Source organism: Triticum dicoccoides, chromosome 3A (genome assembly GCF_002162155.2).
Source record: "Triticum dicoccoides isolate Atlit2015 ecotype Zavitan chromosome 3A, WEW_v2.0, whole genome shotgun sequence".
NCBI classification, from domain to species: Eukaryota; Viridiplantae; Streptophyta; class Magnoliopsida; order Poales; family Poaceae; genus Triticum; species Triticum dicoccoides.
The window spans coordinates 245,901,347-245,913,730 of NC_041384.1; the positions used below are offsets into that span (position 1 = coordinate 245,901,347).

The following is a 12,384-nucleotide window of genomic DNA, read 5'->3' on the forward strand; positions in this document are numbered from 1 at the left end:
GTATAATGGTGAAGAAAAGGTACATATGGGAAAACGCATATGTGATGAGCTTGATGCTTGGAAAATAAGAATAAGCTTCTGTCCGGGAAGCCCCCATGTATAATGGACGTACATGTTCAAGGATGTGTACATCACAGGTGCATGGTTTAGCCGTGCAAAAGCTTTAAGGCTTAGAAAAAAAGAAGTACGAAAAGAGAGGAAAAATAAAGGAAACAATAGGGAGAAGGAGATGAACGAATAGTTCGGCGCTAGGCATAGAATCTTCAGAGTCTGGCCGCGTTCCAGGGGTTCGGCTCTACGCGATTGTCTGATGTAGCACACAGGTGGTACACTCCTCCAGTGAGAACTTCGTCAATGATGAAGGGACCTTCCCACTTGGGCTTGAGTTTGTCCTTTTTCTTCTTCGGCAAGCATAGAACAAGTTTGCCAACATTATAAGTCTTGGCCCATACTTCTCTGCTTTGATATCTGCGGGCCTATTGTTGATAAAATGCGGAACGGACTTTTGCAACATCACGCACTTCCTCCGGGGCATCTAGACTGTCCTGCCGATCAATCTCGGCCTCTCTCTCTTCATACATACACACTCGAGGTGAGTCATGAATAATATTGCAGGGCAACACAGCCTTCGCGTCCTGCACCATAAAGAAAGGTGTATATCCATTAGTGCGATCTGGCCTGGTCCGCAGCCCCCAGAGTAAGGAGTCGAGCTCCTCAACCCAGTGCTTGTCTAATTCTCTCAAAGACCGCACTAGTCTGGGTTTGATGCCGCTCATAATGGGTCTGTTCGCCCGTTCGACTTGGCCGTTTGTTTGCGGGTGATAGACAAAGACGTAATCGAGCTTGATGCCCAAATTAGCACACCAAGTTTTCACCTCATTGACTGTGAAGTTGGAGCCGTTATCGGTGATGATGCTGTGTGGAACACCATAACGGTGCACCACGCCGGATATGAATTCTATCACTGGCCCCGCCTTGGCCGCTTTAACTGGTTTGGCTCCTATCCACTTACTGAATTTATCCATCATGACCAGCAGATACTTTCTGTTATGGATTCCTCCTTTAAGGGGTCCGACCATATCAAGCCCCCAGACCGCGAAAGTTCAAGTGATGGGGATCGTTTGTAGAGTGGTGGGGGCATATGGCTTTGGCTGGCGAAGAGCCGGCATCCGACGCAATGTTGGACCAGGTCCTGTGCATCTGCTCGGGCCGTCAGCCAGTAAAAACCTGTACGCAAGGCCTTGCTAACAAGGGCCTGAGCTGCAGCATGGTGCCCACTGAGACCGGCATGAAATTCAGCCAAGAGCTACCGCCGCTCTTCCTCGGAGATACGTCTTTGAAGAACTCCGGTAGAGATTTTCTTGTAGAGCTCTCCATCATGGACCTTGTAGGCCTTCAAACGCCGGAGAATGCGGCGAGCCTCATTCTGATCCTCCGGGAGTTTTCTCCTATTAAGGTAGGCCAAGAAGGGTTCGGTCCATGGGGCAATGACTGCCATGATGAGACGGGCCGACGGTGTTATTTCAGTGGCTGAGGATCCGATGATATCGTTGTGTTTGGAATCTCGGGTTGTGTTCGGATCCGGACTGGTGTTGCCGCTCTCCCCTTGCCACACCACGGATAGCTTAAAAAGCCTTTCCAGAAAGATGTTTGGTGGGATGGGGTCACGCTTAGCGCCGATGCAGGCAAGGACATCCGCTGCTTGATTGCTTTCTCGAGCCACGTGATGAAACTCGAGACCCTCGAACCGAGACGACATTTTTAGGATGGCATTGCGATAAGCCGCCATCTTCGGATCTTTGGCATCAAAATCTCCATTTATTTGAGATATTGCGAGGTTTGAGTCCCCACGCACTTCCAAGCGTTGTATGCCCATGGAGATAGCCATCCGGAGACCATGCAATAAGGCCTCGTATTCGGCTGCGCTATTGGAGTCTGTGTATAATATTTGGAGCATGTACTGGACTATGTCTCCAGTGGGGGATGTTAAAATGATGCCCGCTCCTAATCCTGCCAGCATTTTGGAACCATCGAAATACATAACCTAGTTGGAATATGTGTTGTACTCTTTAGGGAGTTCGTCCTCTGTCCATTCGACGACGAAGTCCGCCAGTACTTGGGATTTGATGGCTCGACGCAGTTTGTATGTTATGTCGAATGGAAGGATCTCAGTGGCCCATTTGGCTATCCGGCCCGTAGCATCGCGTTTCTTTATTATATCATTGAGTAGTACTTCAGAAGCCACCGTGATAGAACATTCTTGGAAGTAGTGTCGTAGCTTCTGAGATGCCATGAATATCGCGTATGCTATCTTTTGATAATGAGGGTACCGGGATATGCATGGTGTGAGGACGGTGGATACTTAATATATCGGCTTTTGAAGTGGGAATTTGTGTCCGTCTTGCTCTCGTTCCACGACAAGCACGGCACTCACCACCTGGTGTGTTGCCGATATGTATAATAACATGGGTTCGCCGATGTTCGGTGCGGCCAGGATTGGGTTGCTCGCAAGAAGGGTTTTTATTTCCTCCAATCCGGCTGTTGTCGCATTCGTCCACTCGAAGTGGTTGGTGCACCGAAGGAGGCGATACAGTGGCAATGCCTTTTGTCCCAATCTGGAGATAAAGCGGCTTAAAGCTGCCACGCATCGTGCGAGCTTTTGGACCTGTTTAAGGTCCATTGGTGTTGCCAATTGTGACAAAGCTCAGATTTTGGATGGATTTGCTTCAGTTCCTCTATTGGAAATGATGGAGCCCAGCAGCTTTCCGGCAGGGACGCCGAAAACACACTTTTCCGGATTGAGCTTGATGTCATATTCACAGAGGTTGTCGAATGTCTGACGTAAATTGTCTATTAGTGAGTCGACGTGCCTAGTTTTAATGACGACGTCGTCCATGTCTGCTTCAACTGTCTTACCAGTCTGTTTCTCCAGGCATGTTTGAATTATGCGTTGGTAGGTGGCCCCAACGTTTTTGAGCCCGAAGGGCATGGTGTTAAAGCAGAATGGCCCATATGGGGTAATGAATGCCGTTGCGGCTTGATCCGACTCCTTCATTTTGATTTGATGGTATCCAGAATATGCGTCTAGGAAGCATAGTGAGTCGTGTCCTGCGGTGGCATTGATAATCTGGTCGATGCGTGGGAGGGGGAAGGGATCCTTAGGGGTGGCCTTATTGAGGTCTTTGAAATCGACGCAGAGGCGCTAGGATTTATCCTTCTTTGACACCCTCACCAAATTTTCTAGCCAGTCCGGGTGTTTTGTTTCTCTAATGAATCCGGCCTCGATTAGTTTGGCTAGCTCCTCCCCCATGTCTTGACGTTTGGGTTTGGAAAAGTGTCGTAGTGTTTGTTTGACCGGTTTACATGCCTTCAATATATTGATGCTGTGTTCGGCCAATCTGCGTGGGATTCCTGGCATATCAGAAGGGTGCCACGCGAATATATCCCAGTTCTCGCGCAAAAACTGTCGTAGCATGGTGTCGATCGTTAGGTCTACTTTTTCCCCGATAGATGCTGTCTTCTTGGGGTCCGTTGGATGGAATTGGAATTTGACTATTTCTTTTGCTGGTTTGGAGGAGGTGGATTTGGGTCATTTGTCCAGGATTACATCGTCCCTATCCACCTTGGAGCATAATGCGGGTAATTCTTCGGCCGCGAGGGCTTCAGATAATGCCTCAAGGGCCAGGGATGCGGTTTTATTTTCGGCACGTAGTGCTATGTACGGATCACTAGCGAGAGTGATTATGCCGTTGGGCCAGGCATCTTGAGCTTCGTATAACCATAGTGAGTTATAGCCTGGAAGCATGTAAATGCATCTCGCCCCAATAGGCACTATTGAAAGGGGCCACTTGGAAGGTTACACTACTAGGGAAAAGCCTAGCAGCAATGTGGGTTATGGGCCTCTCAGTAGCGTGGGGACCGGCGCTACTAATAAGGCGCTACAGCTAACATATAGCAGTAGCGCCTGTTGTCCCATGCTACTGATATACATGGAGAGTTGTAGCGCTCTTTAGAAAAGGGCGCTGCTGATATTATCTACAGTGCTGTTTACTAGTAAGCGCTACTGGTAAGGCGACGCTACTGCTAAATTTTCCCCCGTCGCTACTACTAGTTTTATTAGTTTTTTTCCCTGCATATTTGTATTGTATTTGTTTTGTATTTGAATAGGCTTTATACAATAATCTTTAGCATATCACACACATACAAATGTAATCATAGCATATACATACAATTAGTCTCATCAAATCATGTCATCATCATCCAACACAAAGTGGTCTCTCGTCATCATCTTGAAAATAGCGATACAAGTCTCGATTACTTGCAAATACATCATCATCCATCTAAACAATGATATACGCGAGAAGAGCTATCACTTTGAGTACATGAGTTCGTATCCCTCTCTCGCATTAGCTTGAACCTAAACTAACTACTGCTTGTCGCTCGGAAACCAGAAACCGGTACACGTGGGCCTGACCCTCCGGCCACTTGTCGTATATATACTGCTGGCGTAGCACTTCTTCGCCATCTATGATCTATGCACCTGCATCGTCACATGAGTCAATGATATGCAACATATATAGTTGAGCAATAGAAAGAGATAGACTTGGCAAAAATAGAAACAACATATCATAAGCATAAATAACAAAGTTCATCATACCCCAAAATGCCCTAACTAGAGTGATTTTTGCTAGTCGAGGAGGAGGACGGTTTAATTACATCACAAATAAAGTTTCACTGTGCATAACTCAAAGTTTTGTCATACAGAAAGTATGGACTAAATGGACACATTTTCATATATCGACAATCACTCCAACATGTCGTTCCATCCATCCAAGTCAGGGAGATAGTCCTCAAGCTTAGTGAAAGGTTTCATGTCGAGACGCTAAGAGGCTATCCATGTTCGGACGTCTTCCCGCGACATTTGTCCTTCTCCGTAGAACATCCCTGTTTTTCCGACGACCTCCTTCATGATGATTTGGGCAAGTTCGCACTGGATGTTATAGAACTCAGCTCGAAGTCGATGATCCTCGATATCTCCTATGTCCTTTGCCCATTGCAGAATATGGGCATCGCCGGATCTAGGTGACATGCCAAGGTTCTGGTGATCCCGTCTGTACTCCAGCATGTGGTGTAGGACATAGAATCCATCATTAAGAGAATCGTTCGGTTGCTGGATGCAGCAGAAGTCGGTCTTATGGCCGAAGGCGACCCTGCCGCCCCTTCTCTTCTTGTCCCTGACCTCTCCACCTCTTGCTTGGTACTAAACATAGCACTGTCGAGAACATCAATGATGTGGGTGTAATCCTTTTTGTGAATGTTCTTCGACGAGTCCAAGTAAAGAGCGTGGGAGAATCGGGGGTAGAGGATGATGAGGACAGCGCGCCCGCCGCTGCACAAAATAAGTACACCTCAAATTAATTAGCCTCCACCGTGCAAATGAATGATTGAAATCGAAGGAAGATTAATAGTGAGGATGACTTACACGGGATGATAAGGCACGAGAATCGCCTCCTTGTCCTTATTGGCGAGCATGAAACTGACGATGTAATCCCTCGCGTATTCACGGTGCTTTGCGCAGACTCCCAAGAAGCCCTCTTGCATGTAGTACGGGTCAGCGACACAGATATGAGATATCTGCTCAACCCCGATGATGTAGTTCATGTGCAAGGCATAAAGGTGGACAAACGTAAAATCCAGCTTCTTCACGTGAAACATGTCGAATATGTAATCGAATCAGAGGAAGAACTTATCCGCGGGGAAGCTGTCGACGTACGACATTTGCCGCGGAATGTTAACCACGTAGAGTGGGTATCCTAGATCTTTCGAGGCGATGAGGCCTTTCTCTACCCGCAGCACATCGTCATGAAGTCTCCTTAGATCGCTGAATCTGACCCGTAGCGCTGTTGCAGGTAGGATTGGTTGACCCGGGATATGCCATTTATCCGCATCGGGGATATCTATACGGTCCTGAAGCCGAGGCTGCTGAGGTGGCTGGATCATAGAATCAGCTTTTTTGCCTTTCCTCGCTCTCTTCCTAGACGTCTTTACTACCGAAAGGTCGTCCATAATACGTTGAGATGGCAATTTAGGCACCGACTCATGACGCTCAAACCCTGAGGAGGCGCCAGTATAGACATACTGTTTAGCGCCATCGTAGTCCTCATCCTCATCCATGGCGACATCGTCAGCGACTAATGGAGCCTCGTCCTTACCCCGTCCGCTATCACCCAACCCGACACCCAACACTAATTGGGTAGGTGGGGTGTTGATGTTCATACCTTGCCGAGGCTGCGTGCTCGTGGGTGTACTCCCGGCCGCCTCCAGACGAAGCAGACTCTTTGGCCACAATAGGACCCACCCATTGCAACAATCACCAAGCCGCCGCGGTGTCCCATCGTCATGCCCCAGTAGTATTTGAGGAGGCAAATTCTCGTGGCCCGGTTTGACACTGGCCACGGAAACATTGAAGACGTTTGGGGGGATCTGGCGGCTGTGGAACAATGGTTCCTTCGGCTCCATTATCGTCGCCTTCCTCACGTCCACCTTCTGGTCGCCGATGGTGTACAATATGGTGCACGGGGTTTCGTCAGCCTGCAAAGAAAAGTCTGTGACGTGAGACATACGAAAGGCAACGAAAACGGGAGATTATACATTTATATTTAAGGGGGCCAGTGTGACAGATACCGTGAGGACGTCGAGCTCAGCCAAAGACGAAGCACCACCGAGCACGTCCGGTGCGAGAGCCGATGCGGGAGCCGGTGCGGGAGATGGTGCTGGTGTAACGCTAGTCGAGCTGCTCCCCTAGAAGTCAGCAAGGGGAAAGTCATCTACATTTTTTCTGGATTTTGCCTTGTCCAAGTGAAAACACCCGTCACCAAGGAAGTAGACAAATTTGCAACCACCTGTTTTGCGGCAGCTATCGTTGTTGCAACTGTCTGAGATGATTTCTTCTCAACCGCAATCTCAACCTTCTGGTCGATGTTTTCTTCAGTTAACCACCGTCTTTCCTTTCTCTCCTCTGTGGTCTCACGGTAATACTTCTTCCACGTGGCGCCATCTCCGACACCGTGCACGCGTCCATACGACGGTCGAGTATCCACCGGTTGTCGTTTCAATATGTTCAACGCCCGGTTGAATGGAGTGTCCCACTTGGGCCTCGCCAATGCCTCAGATGGCAAGTCGCTTTCGGCCGCAATCCGGTGCTGCTCTCTCTAGAAAAGGCACAAGGATCGTTTACAAATATGACTAACATGTGCAGTCGAATTGATCAGAAACTAAAATTACCAGCAGTCTCATGAACTCCCTAATGACCGGTTTTGTCTCGTAAACCTTCTTCACTGGGTCCCAACGGTGCCGGGCCCTGAGGACGTCACGCTCCTGCGGGATGGTGAAATCCGCCAAGGGGTCTGGGATGCCCAGACTCGTGGCTTTCGCGTCCTCCTTGGCCCATTTGGACCTCTTTCCGCTGTAACCACGGCTTCCGAGGTGGTGGCTCCCAATGTTCCTCTCTTGAAGCCCCTTCATGTACTTAGACTTTTTTTGGCAGCTTTGGCCTCACAAGCCTCCTTGAATATTTGAAACTGCTTTTCCGTGATTGTCGGATTATCCTTTACAATCTCGGAGTAGGGTTCCTTCTTGTCGATGATCTTTGCTTTCACTCAATTTTTCCATGCGGCCAACGCGTCGCCAAACTTGGTCATGGCATGTTTGTTTATCTTCTTCATTGCCGGGTCCTCATCTGTATCTTCATAATCCTTCTCATTCCGGCCCGGGAACAAGAATATCTGGTGAAACTTCTTTAGGAGTGTAACACCCTCGATGCGGCTATATCTCCCATGTGTCGAAGCACGACTTAGAGGCATAACCGCATTGAAAGCAATGTCGCAAGTGAGGTAATCTTCGCAAACAACCCATGTAATACATAAGGGAAAAGATACATAGTTGGCTTACAATCGCCACTTCACACAATTACATGAATAAAGCATTACATCAACCAGATACAATCAAGGTCCGACTACGGAACCAAAATAAAAGAAGAACCCCAAATGCGACAAGGTCCCCGATCGACCCCAACTGGGCTCCACTACTGATCAACTAGAACGAAACAACATAAAGGACAAGATCTTCATCGAGCTCCTCCTGAGCTTGGTTGCGTCATTTGCACGGACTCATCGGCACCTGCAAGCTGGTTTTGGAAGTATCTGTGAGCCACGGGGACTCAGCAATCTCACACCCTTGCGATCAAGACTATTTAAGCTTATGGGTAAGGTAAAAGGTATGAGGTGGAGCTGCAGCAAGCGACTAGCATATCTGGTGGCTAACCTGTTCGCAAATGAGAGCGAGAAGAGAAGGCAAAGCACGGTCGATAAAAGTATGATCAAGAAGTGATCCTAAAACAACCTACGTCAAGCATAACTCCAACACCGTGTTCACTTCCAGGACACCGCCGGAAAGAGACCATCACGGTTACACACGCGGTTGATGTATTTTAATTAAGGTCAACTTCAGGTTTTCTACAACCGGACATTAACAAATTCCCATCTGCCCATAACCGCGGGCACGGCTTTCGAAAGTTCAAATCCCTGCAGGGGAGTCCCAACTTAGCCCATGACAAGCTCTCACGGTCAACAAAGGAATAGACCTCCTCCGGAGACGTTCCGATCAGACTCGGTACCTCGGTTCTTCAAGACATTTCGACAATGGTAAAACAAAACCAGCAACACCGCCCGAATGTGCCGACAAATCCCGATAGGAGCTGCACATATCTCGTTCTCAGGGCACACTCAGATGAGCGCTCCATACAACTAAAACCAAACCTCGAGTTTCCCCGAGGGGGCGCTGCACAGGACTCTAGTTTGGACCAACACTCAGAGGAGCACTGGCCCGGGGGGGTAAAATAATGATGACCCTCAGGAGCGCGACTCCCAAGGAAAAAAAAGGCTAGGTGGCAAATGGTAAAACCAATGTTGGGCATTGCTGGAAGAGTTTTATTCAAGGCGAACTGTCAAGGGGTTCCCATTATTACCCAACCGCGTAAGGAACGCAAAATCCGGGAACATAACACCGATATGACAGAAACTAGGGCGGCAAGAGTGGAACAAAACAGCAAGCATAAGGCCGAGCCTTCCACCCTTTCCCAAATATATAGATGCATTAATTAAATAAGTTATATTGTGATATCCCAACAAGTAAATATGTCCCAACAAGGAACAACATCTCCATGTTCCAACAAGGAACAAACTTCAATCTTCACCTGCAACTAACAAAGCTATAAGAGGGGCTGAGCAAAGCGGTAACATAGCCAAACAACGGTTTGCTAGGACAAGGTGGGTTGGAGGCTTGGTTCAACATTATAGGAGGCATGATAAGCAAGTGGTAGGTATCACACCATAGGCATAGCAAAAGAGCGAGCATCTAGCAAGGAAAGATAGAAGTGATTTCGAGGGTATGGTCATCTTGCCTGAAATCCCGCAAGGAAGAAGAACGAGTCCATGAAGAAGACAAACGGGCGTAGACGAACGAATCCTCACAACACGACGTTATCAGAACCAACCCGAAGAAGCAACACCGGAAAGAAGCAAACAACATAGTAAACAACCAACACATAGACATGGCATGATGCACAAACAATTATGATGGTGTCCGGTTTAATGGAGCATGGCATGGCAAAATGCACAAGCAACCCTACAAATTAAGTGGAGTGCAATATGCAATGAGTTGCATATTGACGAAACACCACGACAAGTTATTTAGTTCGATCTCGTTATGTTCCCAACAATATTAAATGTTCTTAACATGGCAAGGGGTGAAACACAACAAAACTACCTATCCAGGCAAGTTTAAATGAGGCCGGAACAACAAGCAACAAGTCCAGAAACTCCTCATGTGCATATTTTAGGTTTGGTGCTGTTCTGCCATAAACCCAATTTTATAGTTGTTAAACATACAAGATGAGTGCACCATGTTAAACTAGGCAATTTTCTACCCCATTTACATATAAAGTTTGTTAAAAACGGAGCTATGGTTATTTAGTTAGGAATTAAATCATTTTAACATGGCAATAGGCAAATATAAGCAAACATCAATTTAAACATTTTAAACATAGATGAAAGTGGCATATTATGAAACTAGATGAAAAAATAAGCATTTTACATATTTAAACCATTTTAAACTGACGCACGGTTCAAGAGTTATTAATGCATGGACATGGAGGGGAAAACTGTAAATATGCAGTTCTCTAGATAATAGGAAAATTCGTCCTGGCAGGAAAAAAACAACATGGGCCAAATCTGGTTGGCCCATCAGAGGAAAGGACGGGAGCTGCTCACATCGGGCCAAGCACAGTCGATGGAGGAGTGGGCCGGCTTGAGCTGGGGTCAACGGGCGAAGAGTAGGCGCTGGGCCGCGCGAGCGAAGCAAATGGAGGGGGTCGAGGCTCGGTCAACATGGGCAGTACTCGTCGATTGACGAGCTCGCTACTACTCGACAGGAAGCAGAGCCGCGGCGGCATGGCTGCTCACCAGAGATGAAGGAAGGGTGGCGGAGACGGCAGATCTGGACGGAGGGGGGGCGGATGCAGGTGAAGAAGCTCCGGGCGGAGAAGGATCCATGGGGCGGCGGCGTCCTTGGACGGGCGGCGGCCATGCTTCGGTCCCTGACAGAGAGAAACAGGAGAGGGGAGTGGGTGGTCAGGAGAGACAATCAGAGGGAGGAGGAGAGGAAACAGGGCAGCGGCTACTCATCTCCGACGAGGTCGGAGCTCCGGCGAGGCCTGGTGGCCGGAGCAGCGATGTGAAGCGGCGGGGTCGATCTGGATCGGGAGGAGCTCGGGCACGGGCATGAGGGCAGCGGCGGAGCAGTGGCTTGCGGGGGCTCCTCTCCTCTCGATGGAGCTTGGGAACGAGGGCACGGGGAGTAGCGGGGAGGTGCCTGGGTTCAACTCCGGCAAGGGGGAGTCGCGGATTGGAGCTCAGGACGGTCGGCGCGCGATGAGCTCCTGCAGGACACGGGCATGAGAAAAGGTTCGGGGAGGAAGAGAGGGAAAGAGAACAAAGAGCAGGGGCGCACGGCGAGGCGTTCGCCCCTGGTTCGTTCGAAGAGACGAGGCGCTGGGGTCGGCGATGCTCTGCTTGGTGGTACTCTGGCTGGGGCTCTCGGGAGGAGGAGGTTGCGGGATTGGGTGGATCGAGGGGAGGAGAATGTTGGACCGGTGCTGAAAACGAGGGAGTTGGTCGGGATCGACTGGGAATGGGTGGATGGCTCTGGGAGGATCCCGATGAAGAGAGTGGCGGCGGCGAGGAGGAGGATTGGTGGATTGGACAGGATAGGCTATGGTTTGACTGGTTATTTATAGTATTGGATTTTTGGTTAGGGACTATCTGGAGCCTCCGATCAAAATCGGACGGTCGCGAATAAAATAGCTAGGGAGTCCAAATAAGAAAACGGTGACGTTTTGTAGATGTTTGGGGATGTTCCGGACACAATGGTGGCGACAGTCCGAGTCGGGTTCGGGACAGCTTTTCGGACGCGCCTGCGAGGAGAGCCGCGGGCTGACGAGATGGGTTAGGTAGGGCATGAGGGTGTGTACTGAAATGTGAAGACGGTCTAGGGAGGAAAAGAGAGGGAAAGTCCGGCAACAGTTTTCGGAGACCGAAAACGTCCGACGTTAGACCGGCTATACTGCCGCTATAGTTATCCGTTGGGGCAACAGACGATCTCCGAATGCGATGAAACATGACAGGCGGTCTATCTACACTATAATAAGACCACACGTCAACTTTCATCCCATTCTGAGAACATCTTCCAGCCACTTATAAAATACTATTTTGGACCTGCCGCGGGCGCGTGCAAGTGTGGTTGGGCTCAGAACGGACAACGGACGGAACTGGGGGAACCCGGACGGATGCAAGTTTTGAAAACATGATGATGCAATGCACATGATGACATGACAAGATGCAACATGCAAGAAAATGACATGGCAACAACAGCGAATAACAGGAAGACACCTGGCACATCGGTCTCGGGGTGTTAGAACACTCCACCACTACGAGAGGATCTCGTCCCGAGATCTAGAATGGCACCGGAGGGACAAACGGGAAAGAAAGAGAAGAGGTAAAACTAAGTTGCTTCTTTGACAAACGAGTGAAACCAAAGAACCTTGCGAGGTTGAACAGATTCGAGAAAAGAATACAACGAAGGTGAACCAAGTCGAAAACACTCCGTTAGAAAAGAGGGACAAAGAACATTGCGAAAAAAAAACCTTAAGGTTGAAGGGTAAGATATATATTGAAACCACTCCGGTTAAAACAAGATAGAGAAGGATTAAGAATGATATAATTTGGACAGCATTTCGACTATAAATGGAAGGAATTGAAGATGAATTTG

General features: G+C 48.7%; 1 long non-coding RNA gene across 1 annotated transcript; it reads right to left on the reverse strand.

The window, feature by feature from the left end:
* Positions 1-10,433: 10,433 nt before the first annotated feature.
* Positions 10,434-11,305, reverse strand: LOC119271519. Its single transcript, XR_005134574.1, has 2 exons — positions 11,068-11,305; positions 10,434-10,996 (listed from the first exon to the last, which is right to left on the reverse strand). It is a non-coding gene; the product is annotated as an uncharacterized LOC119271519 (long non-coding RNA).
* Between the last annotated feature and the right edge of the window lie 1,079 nt (positions 11,306-12,384).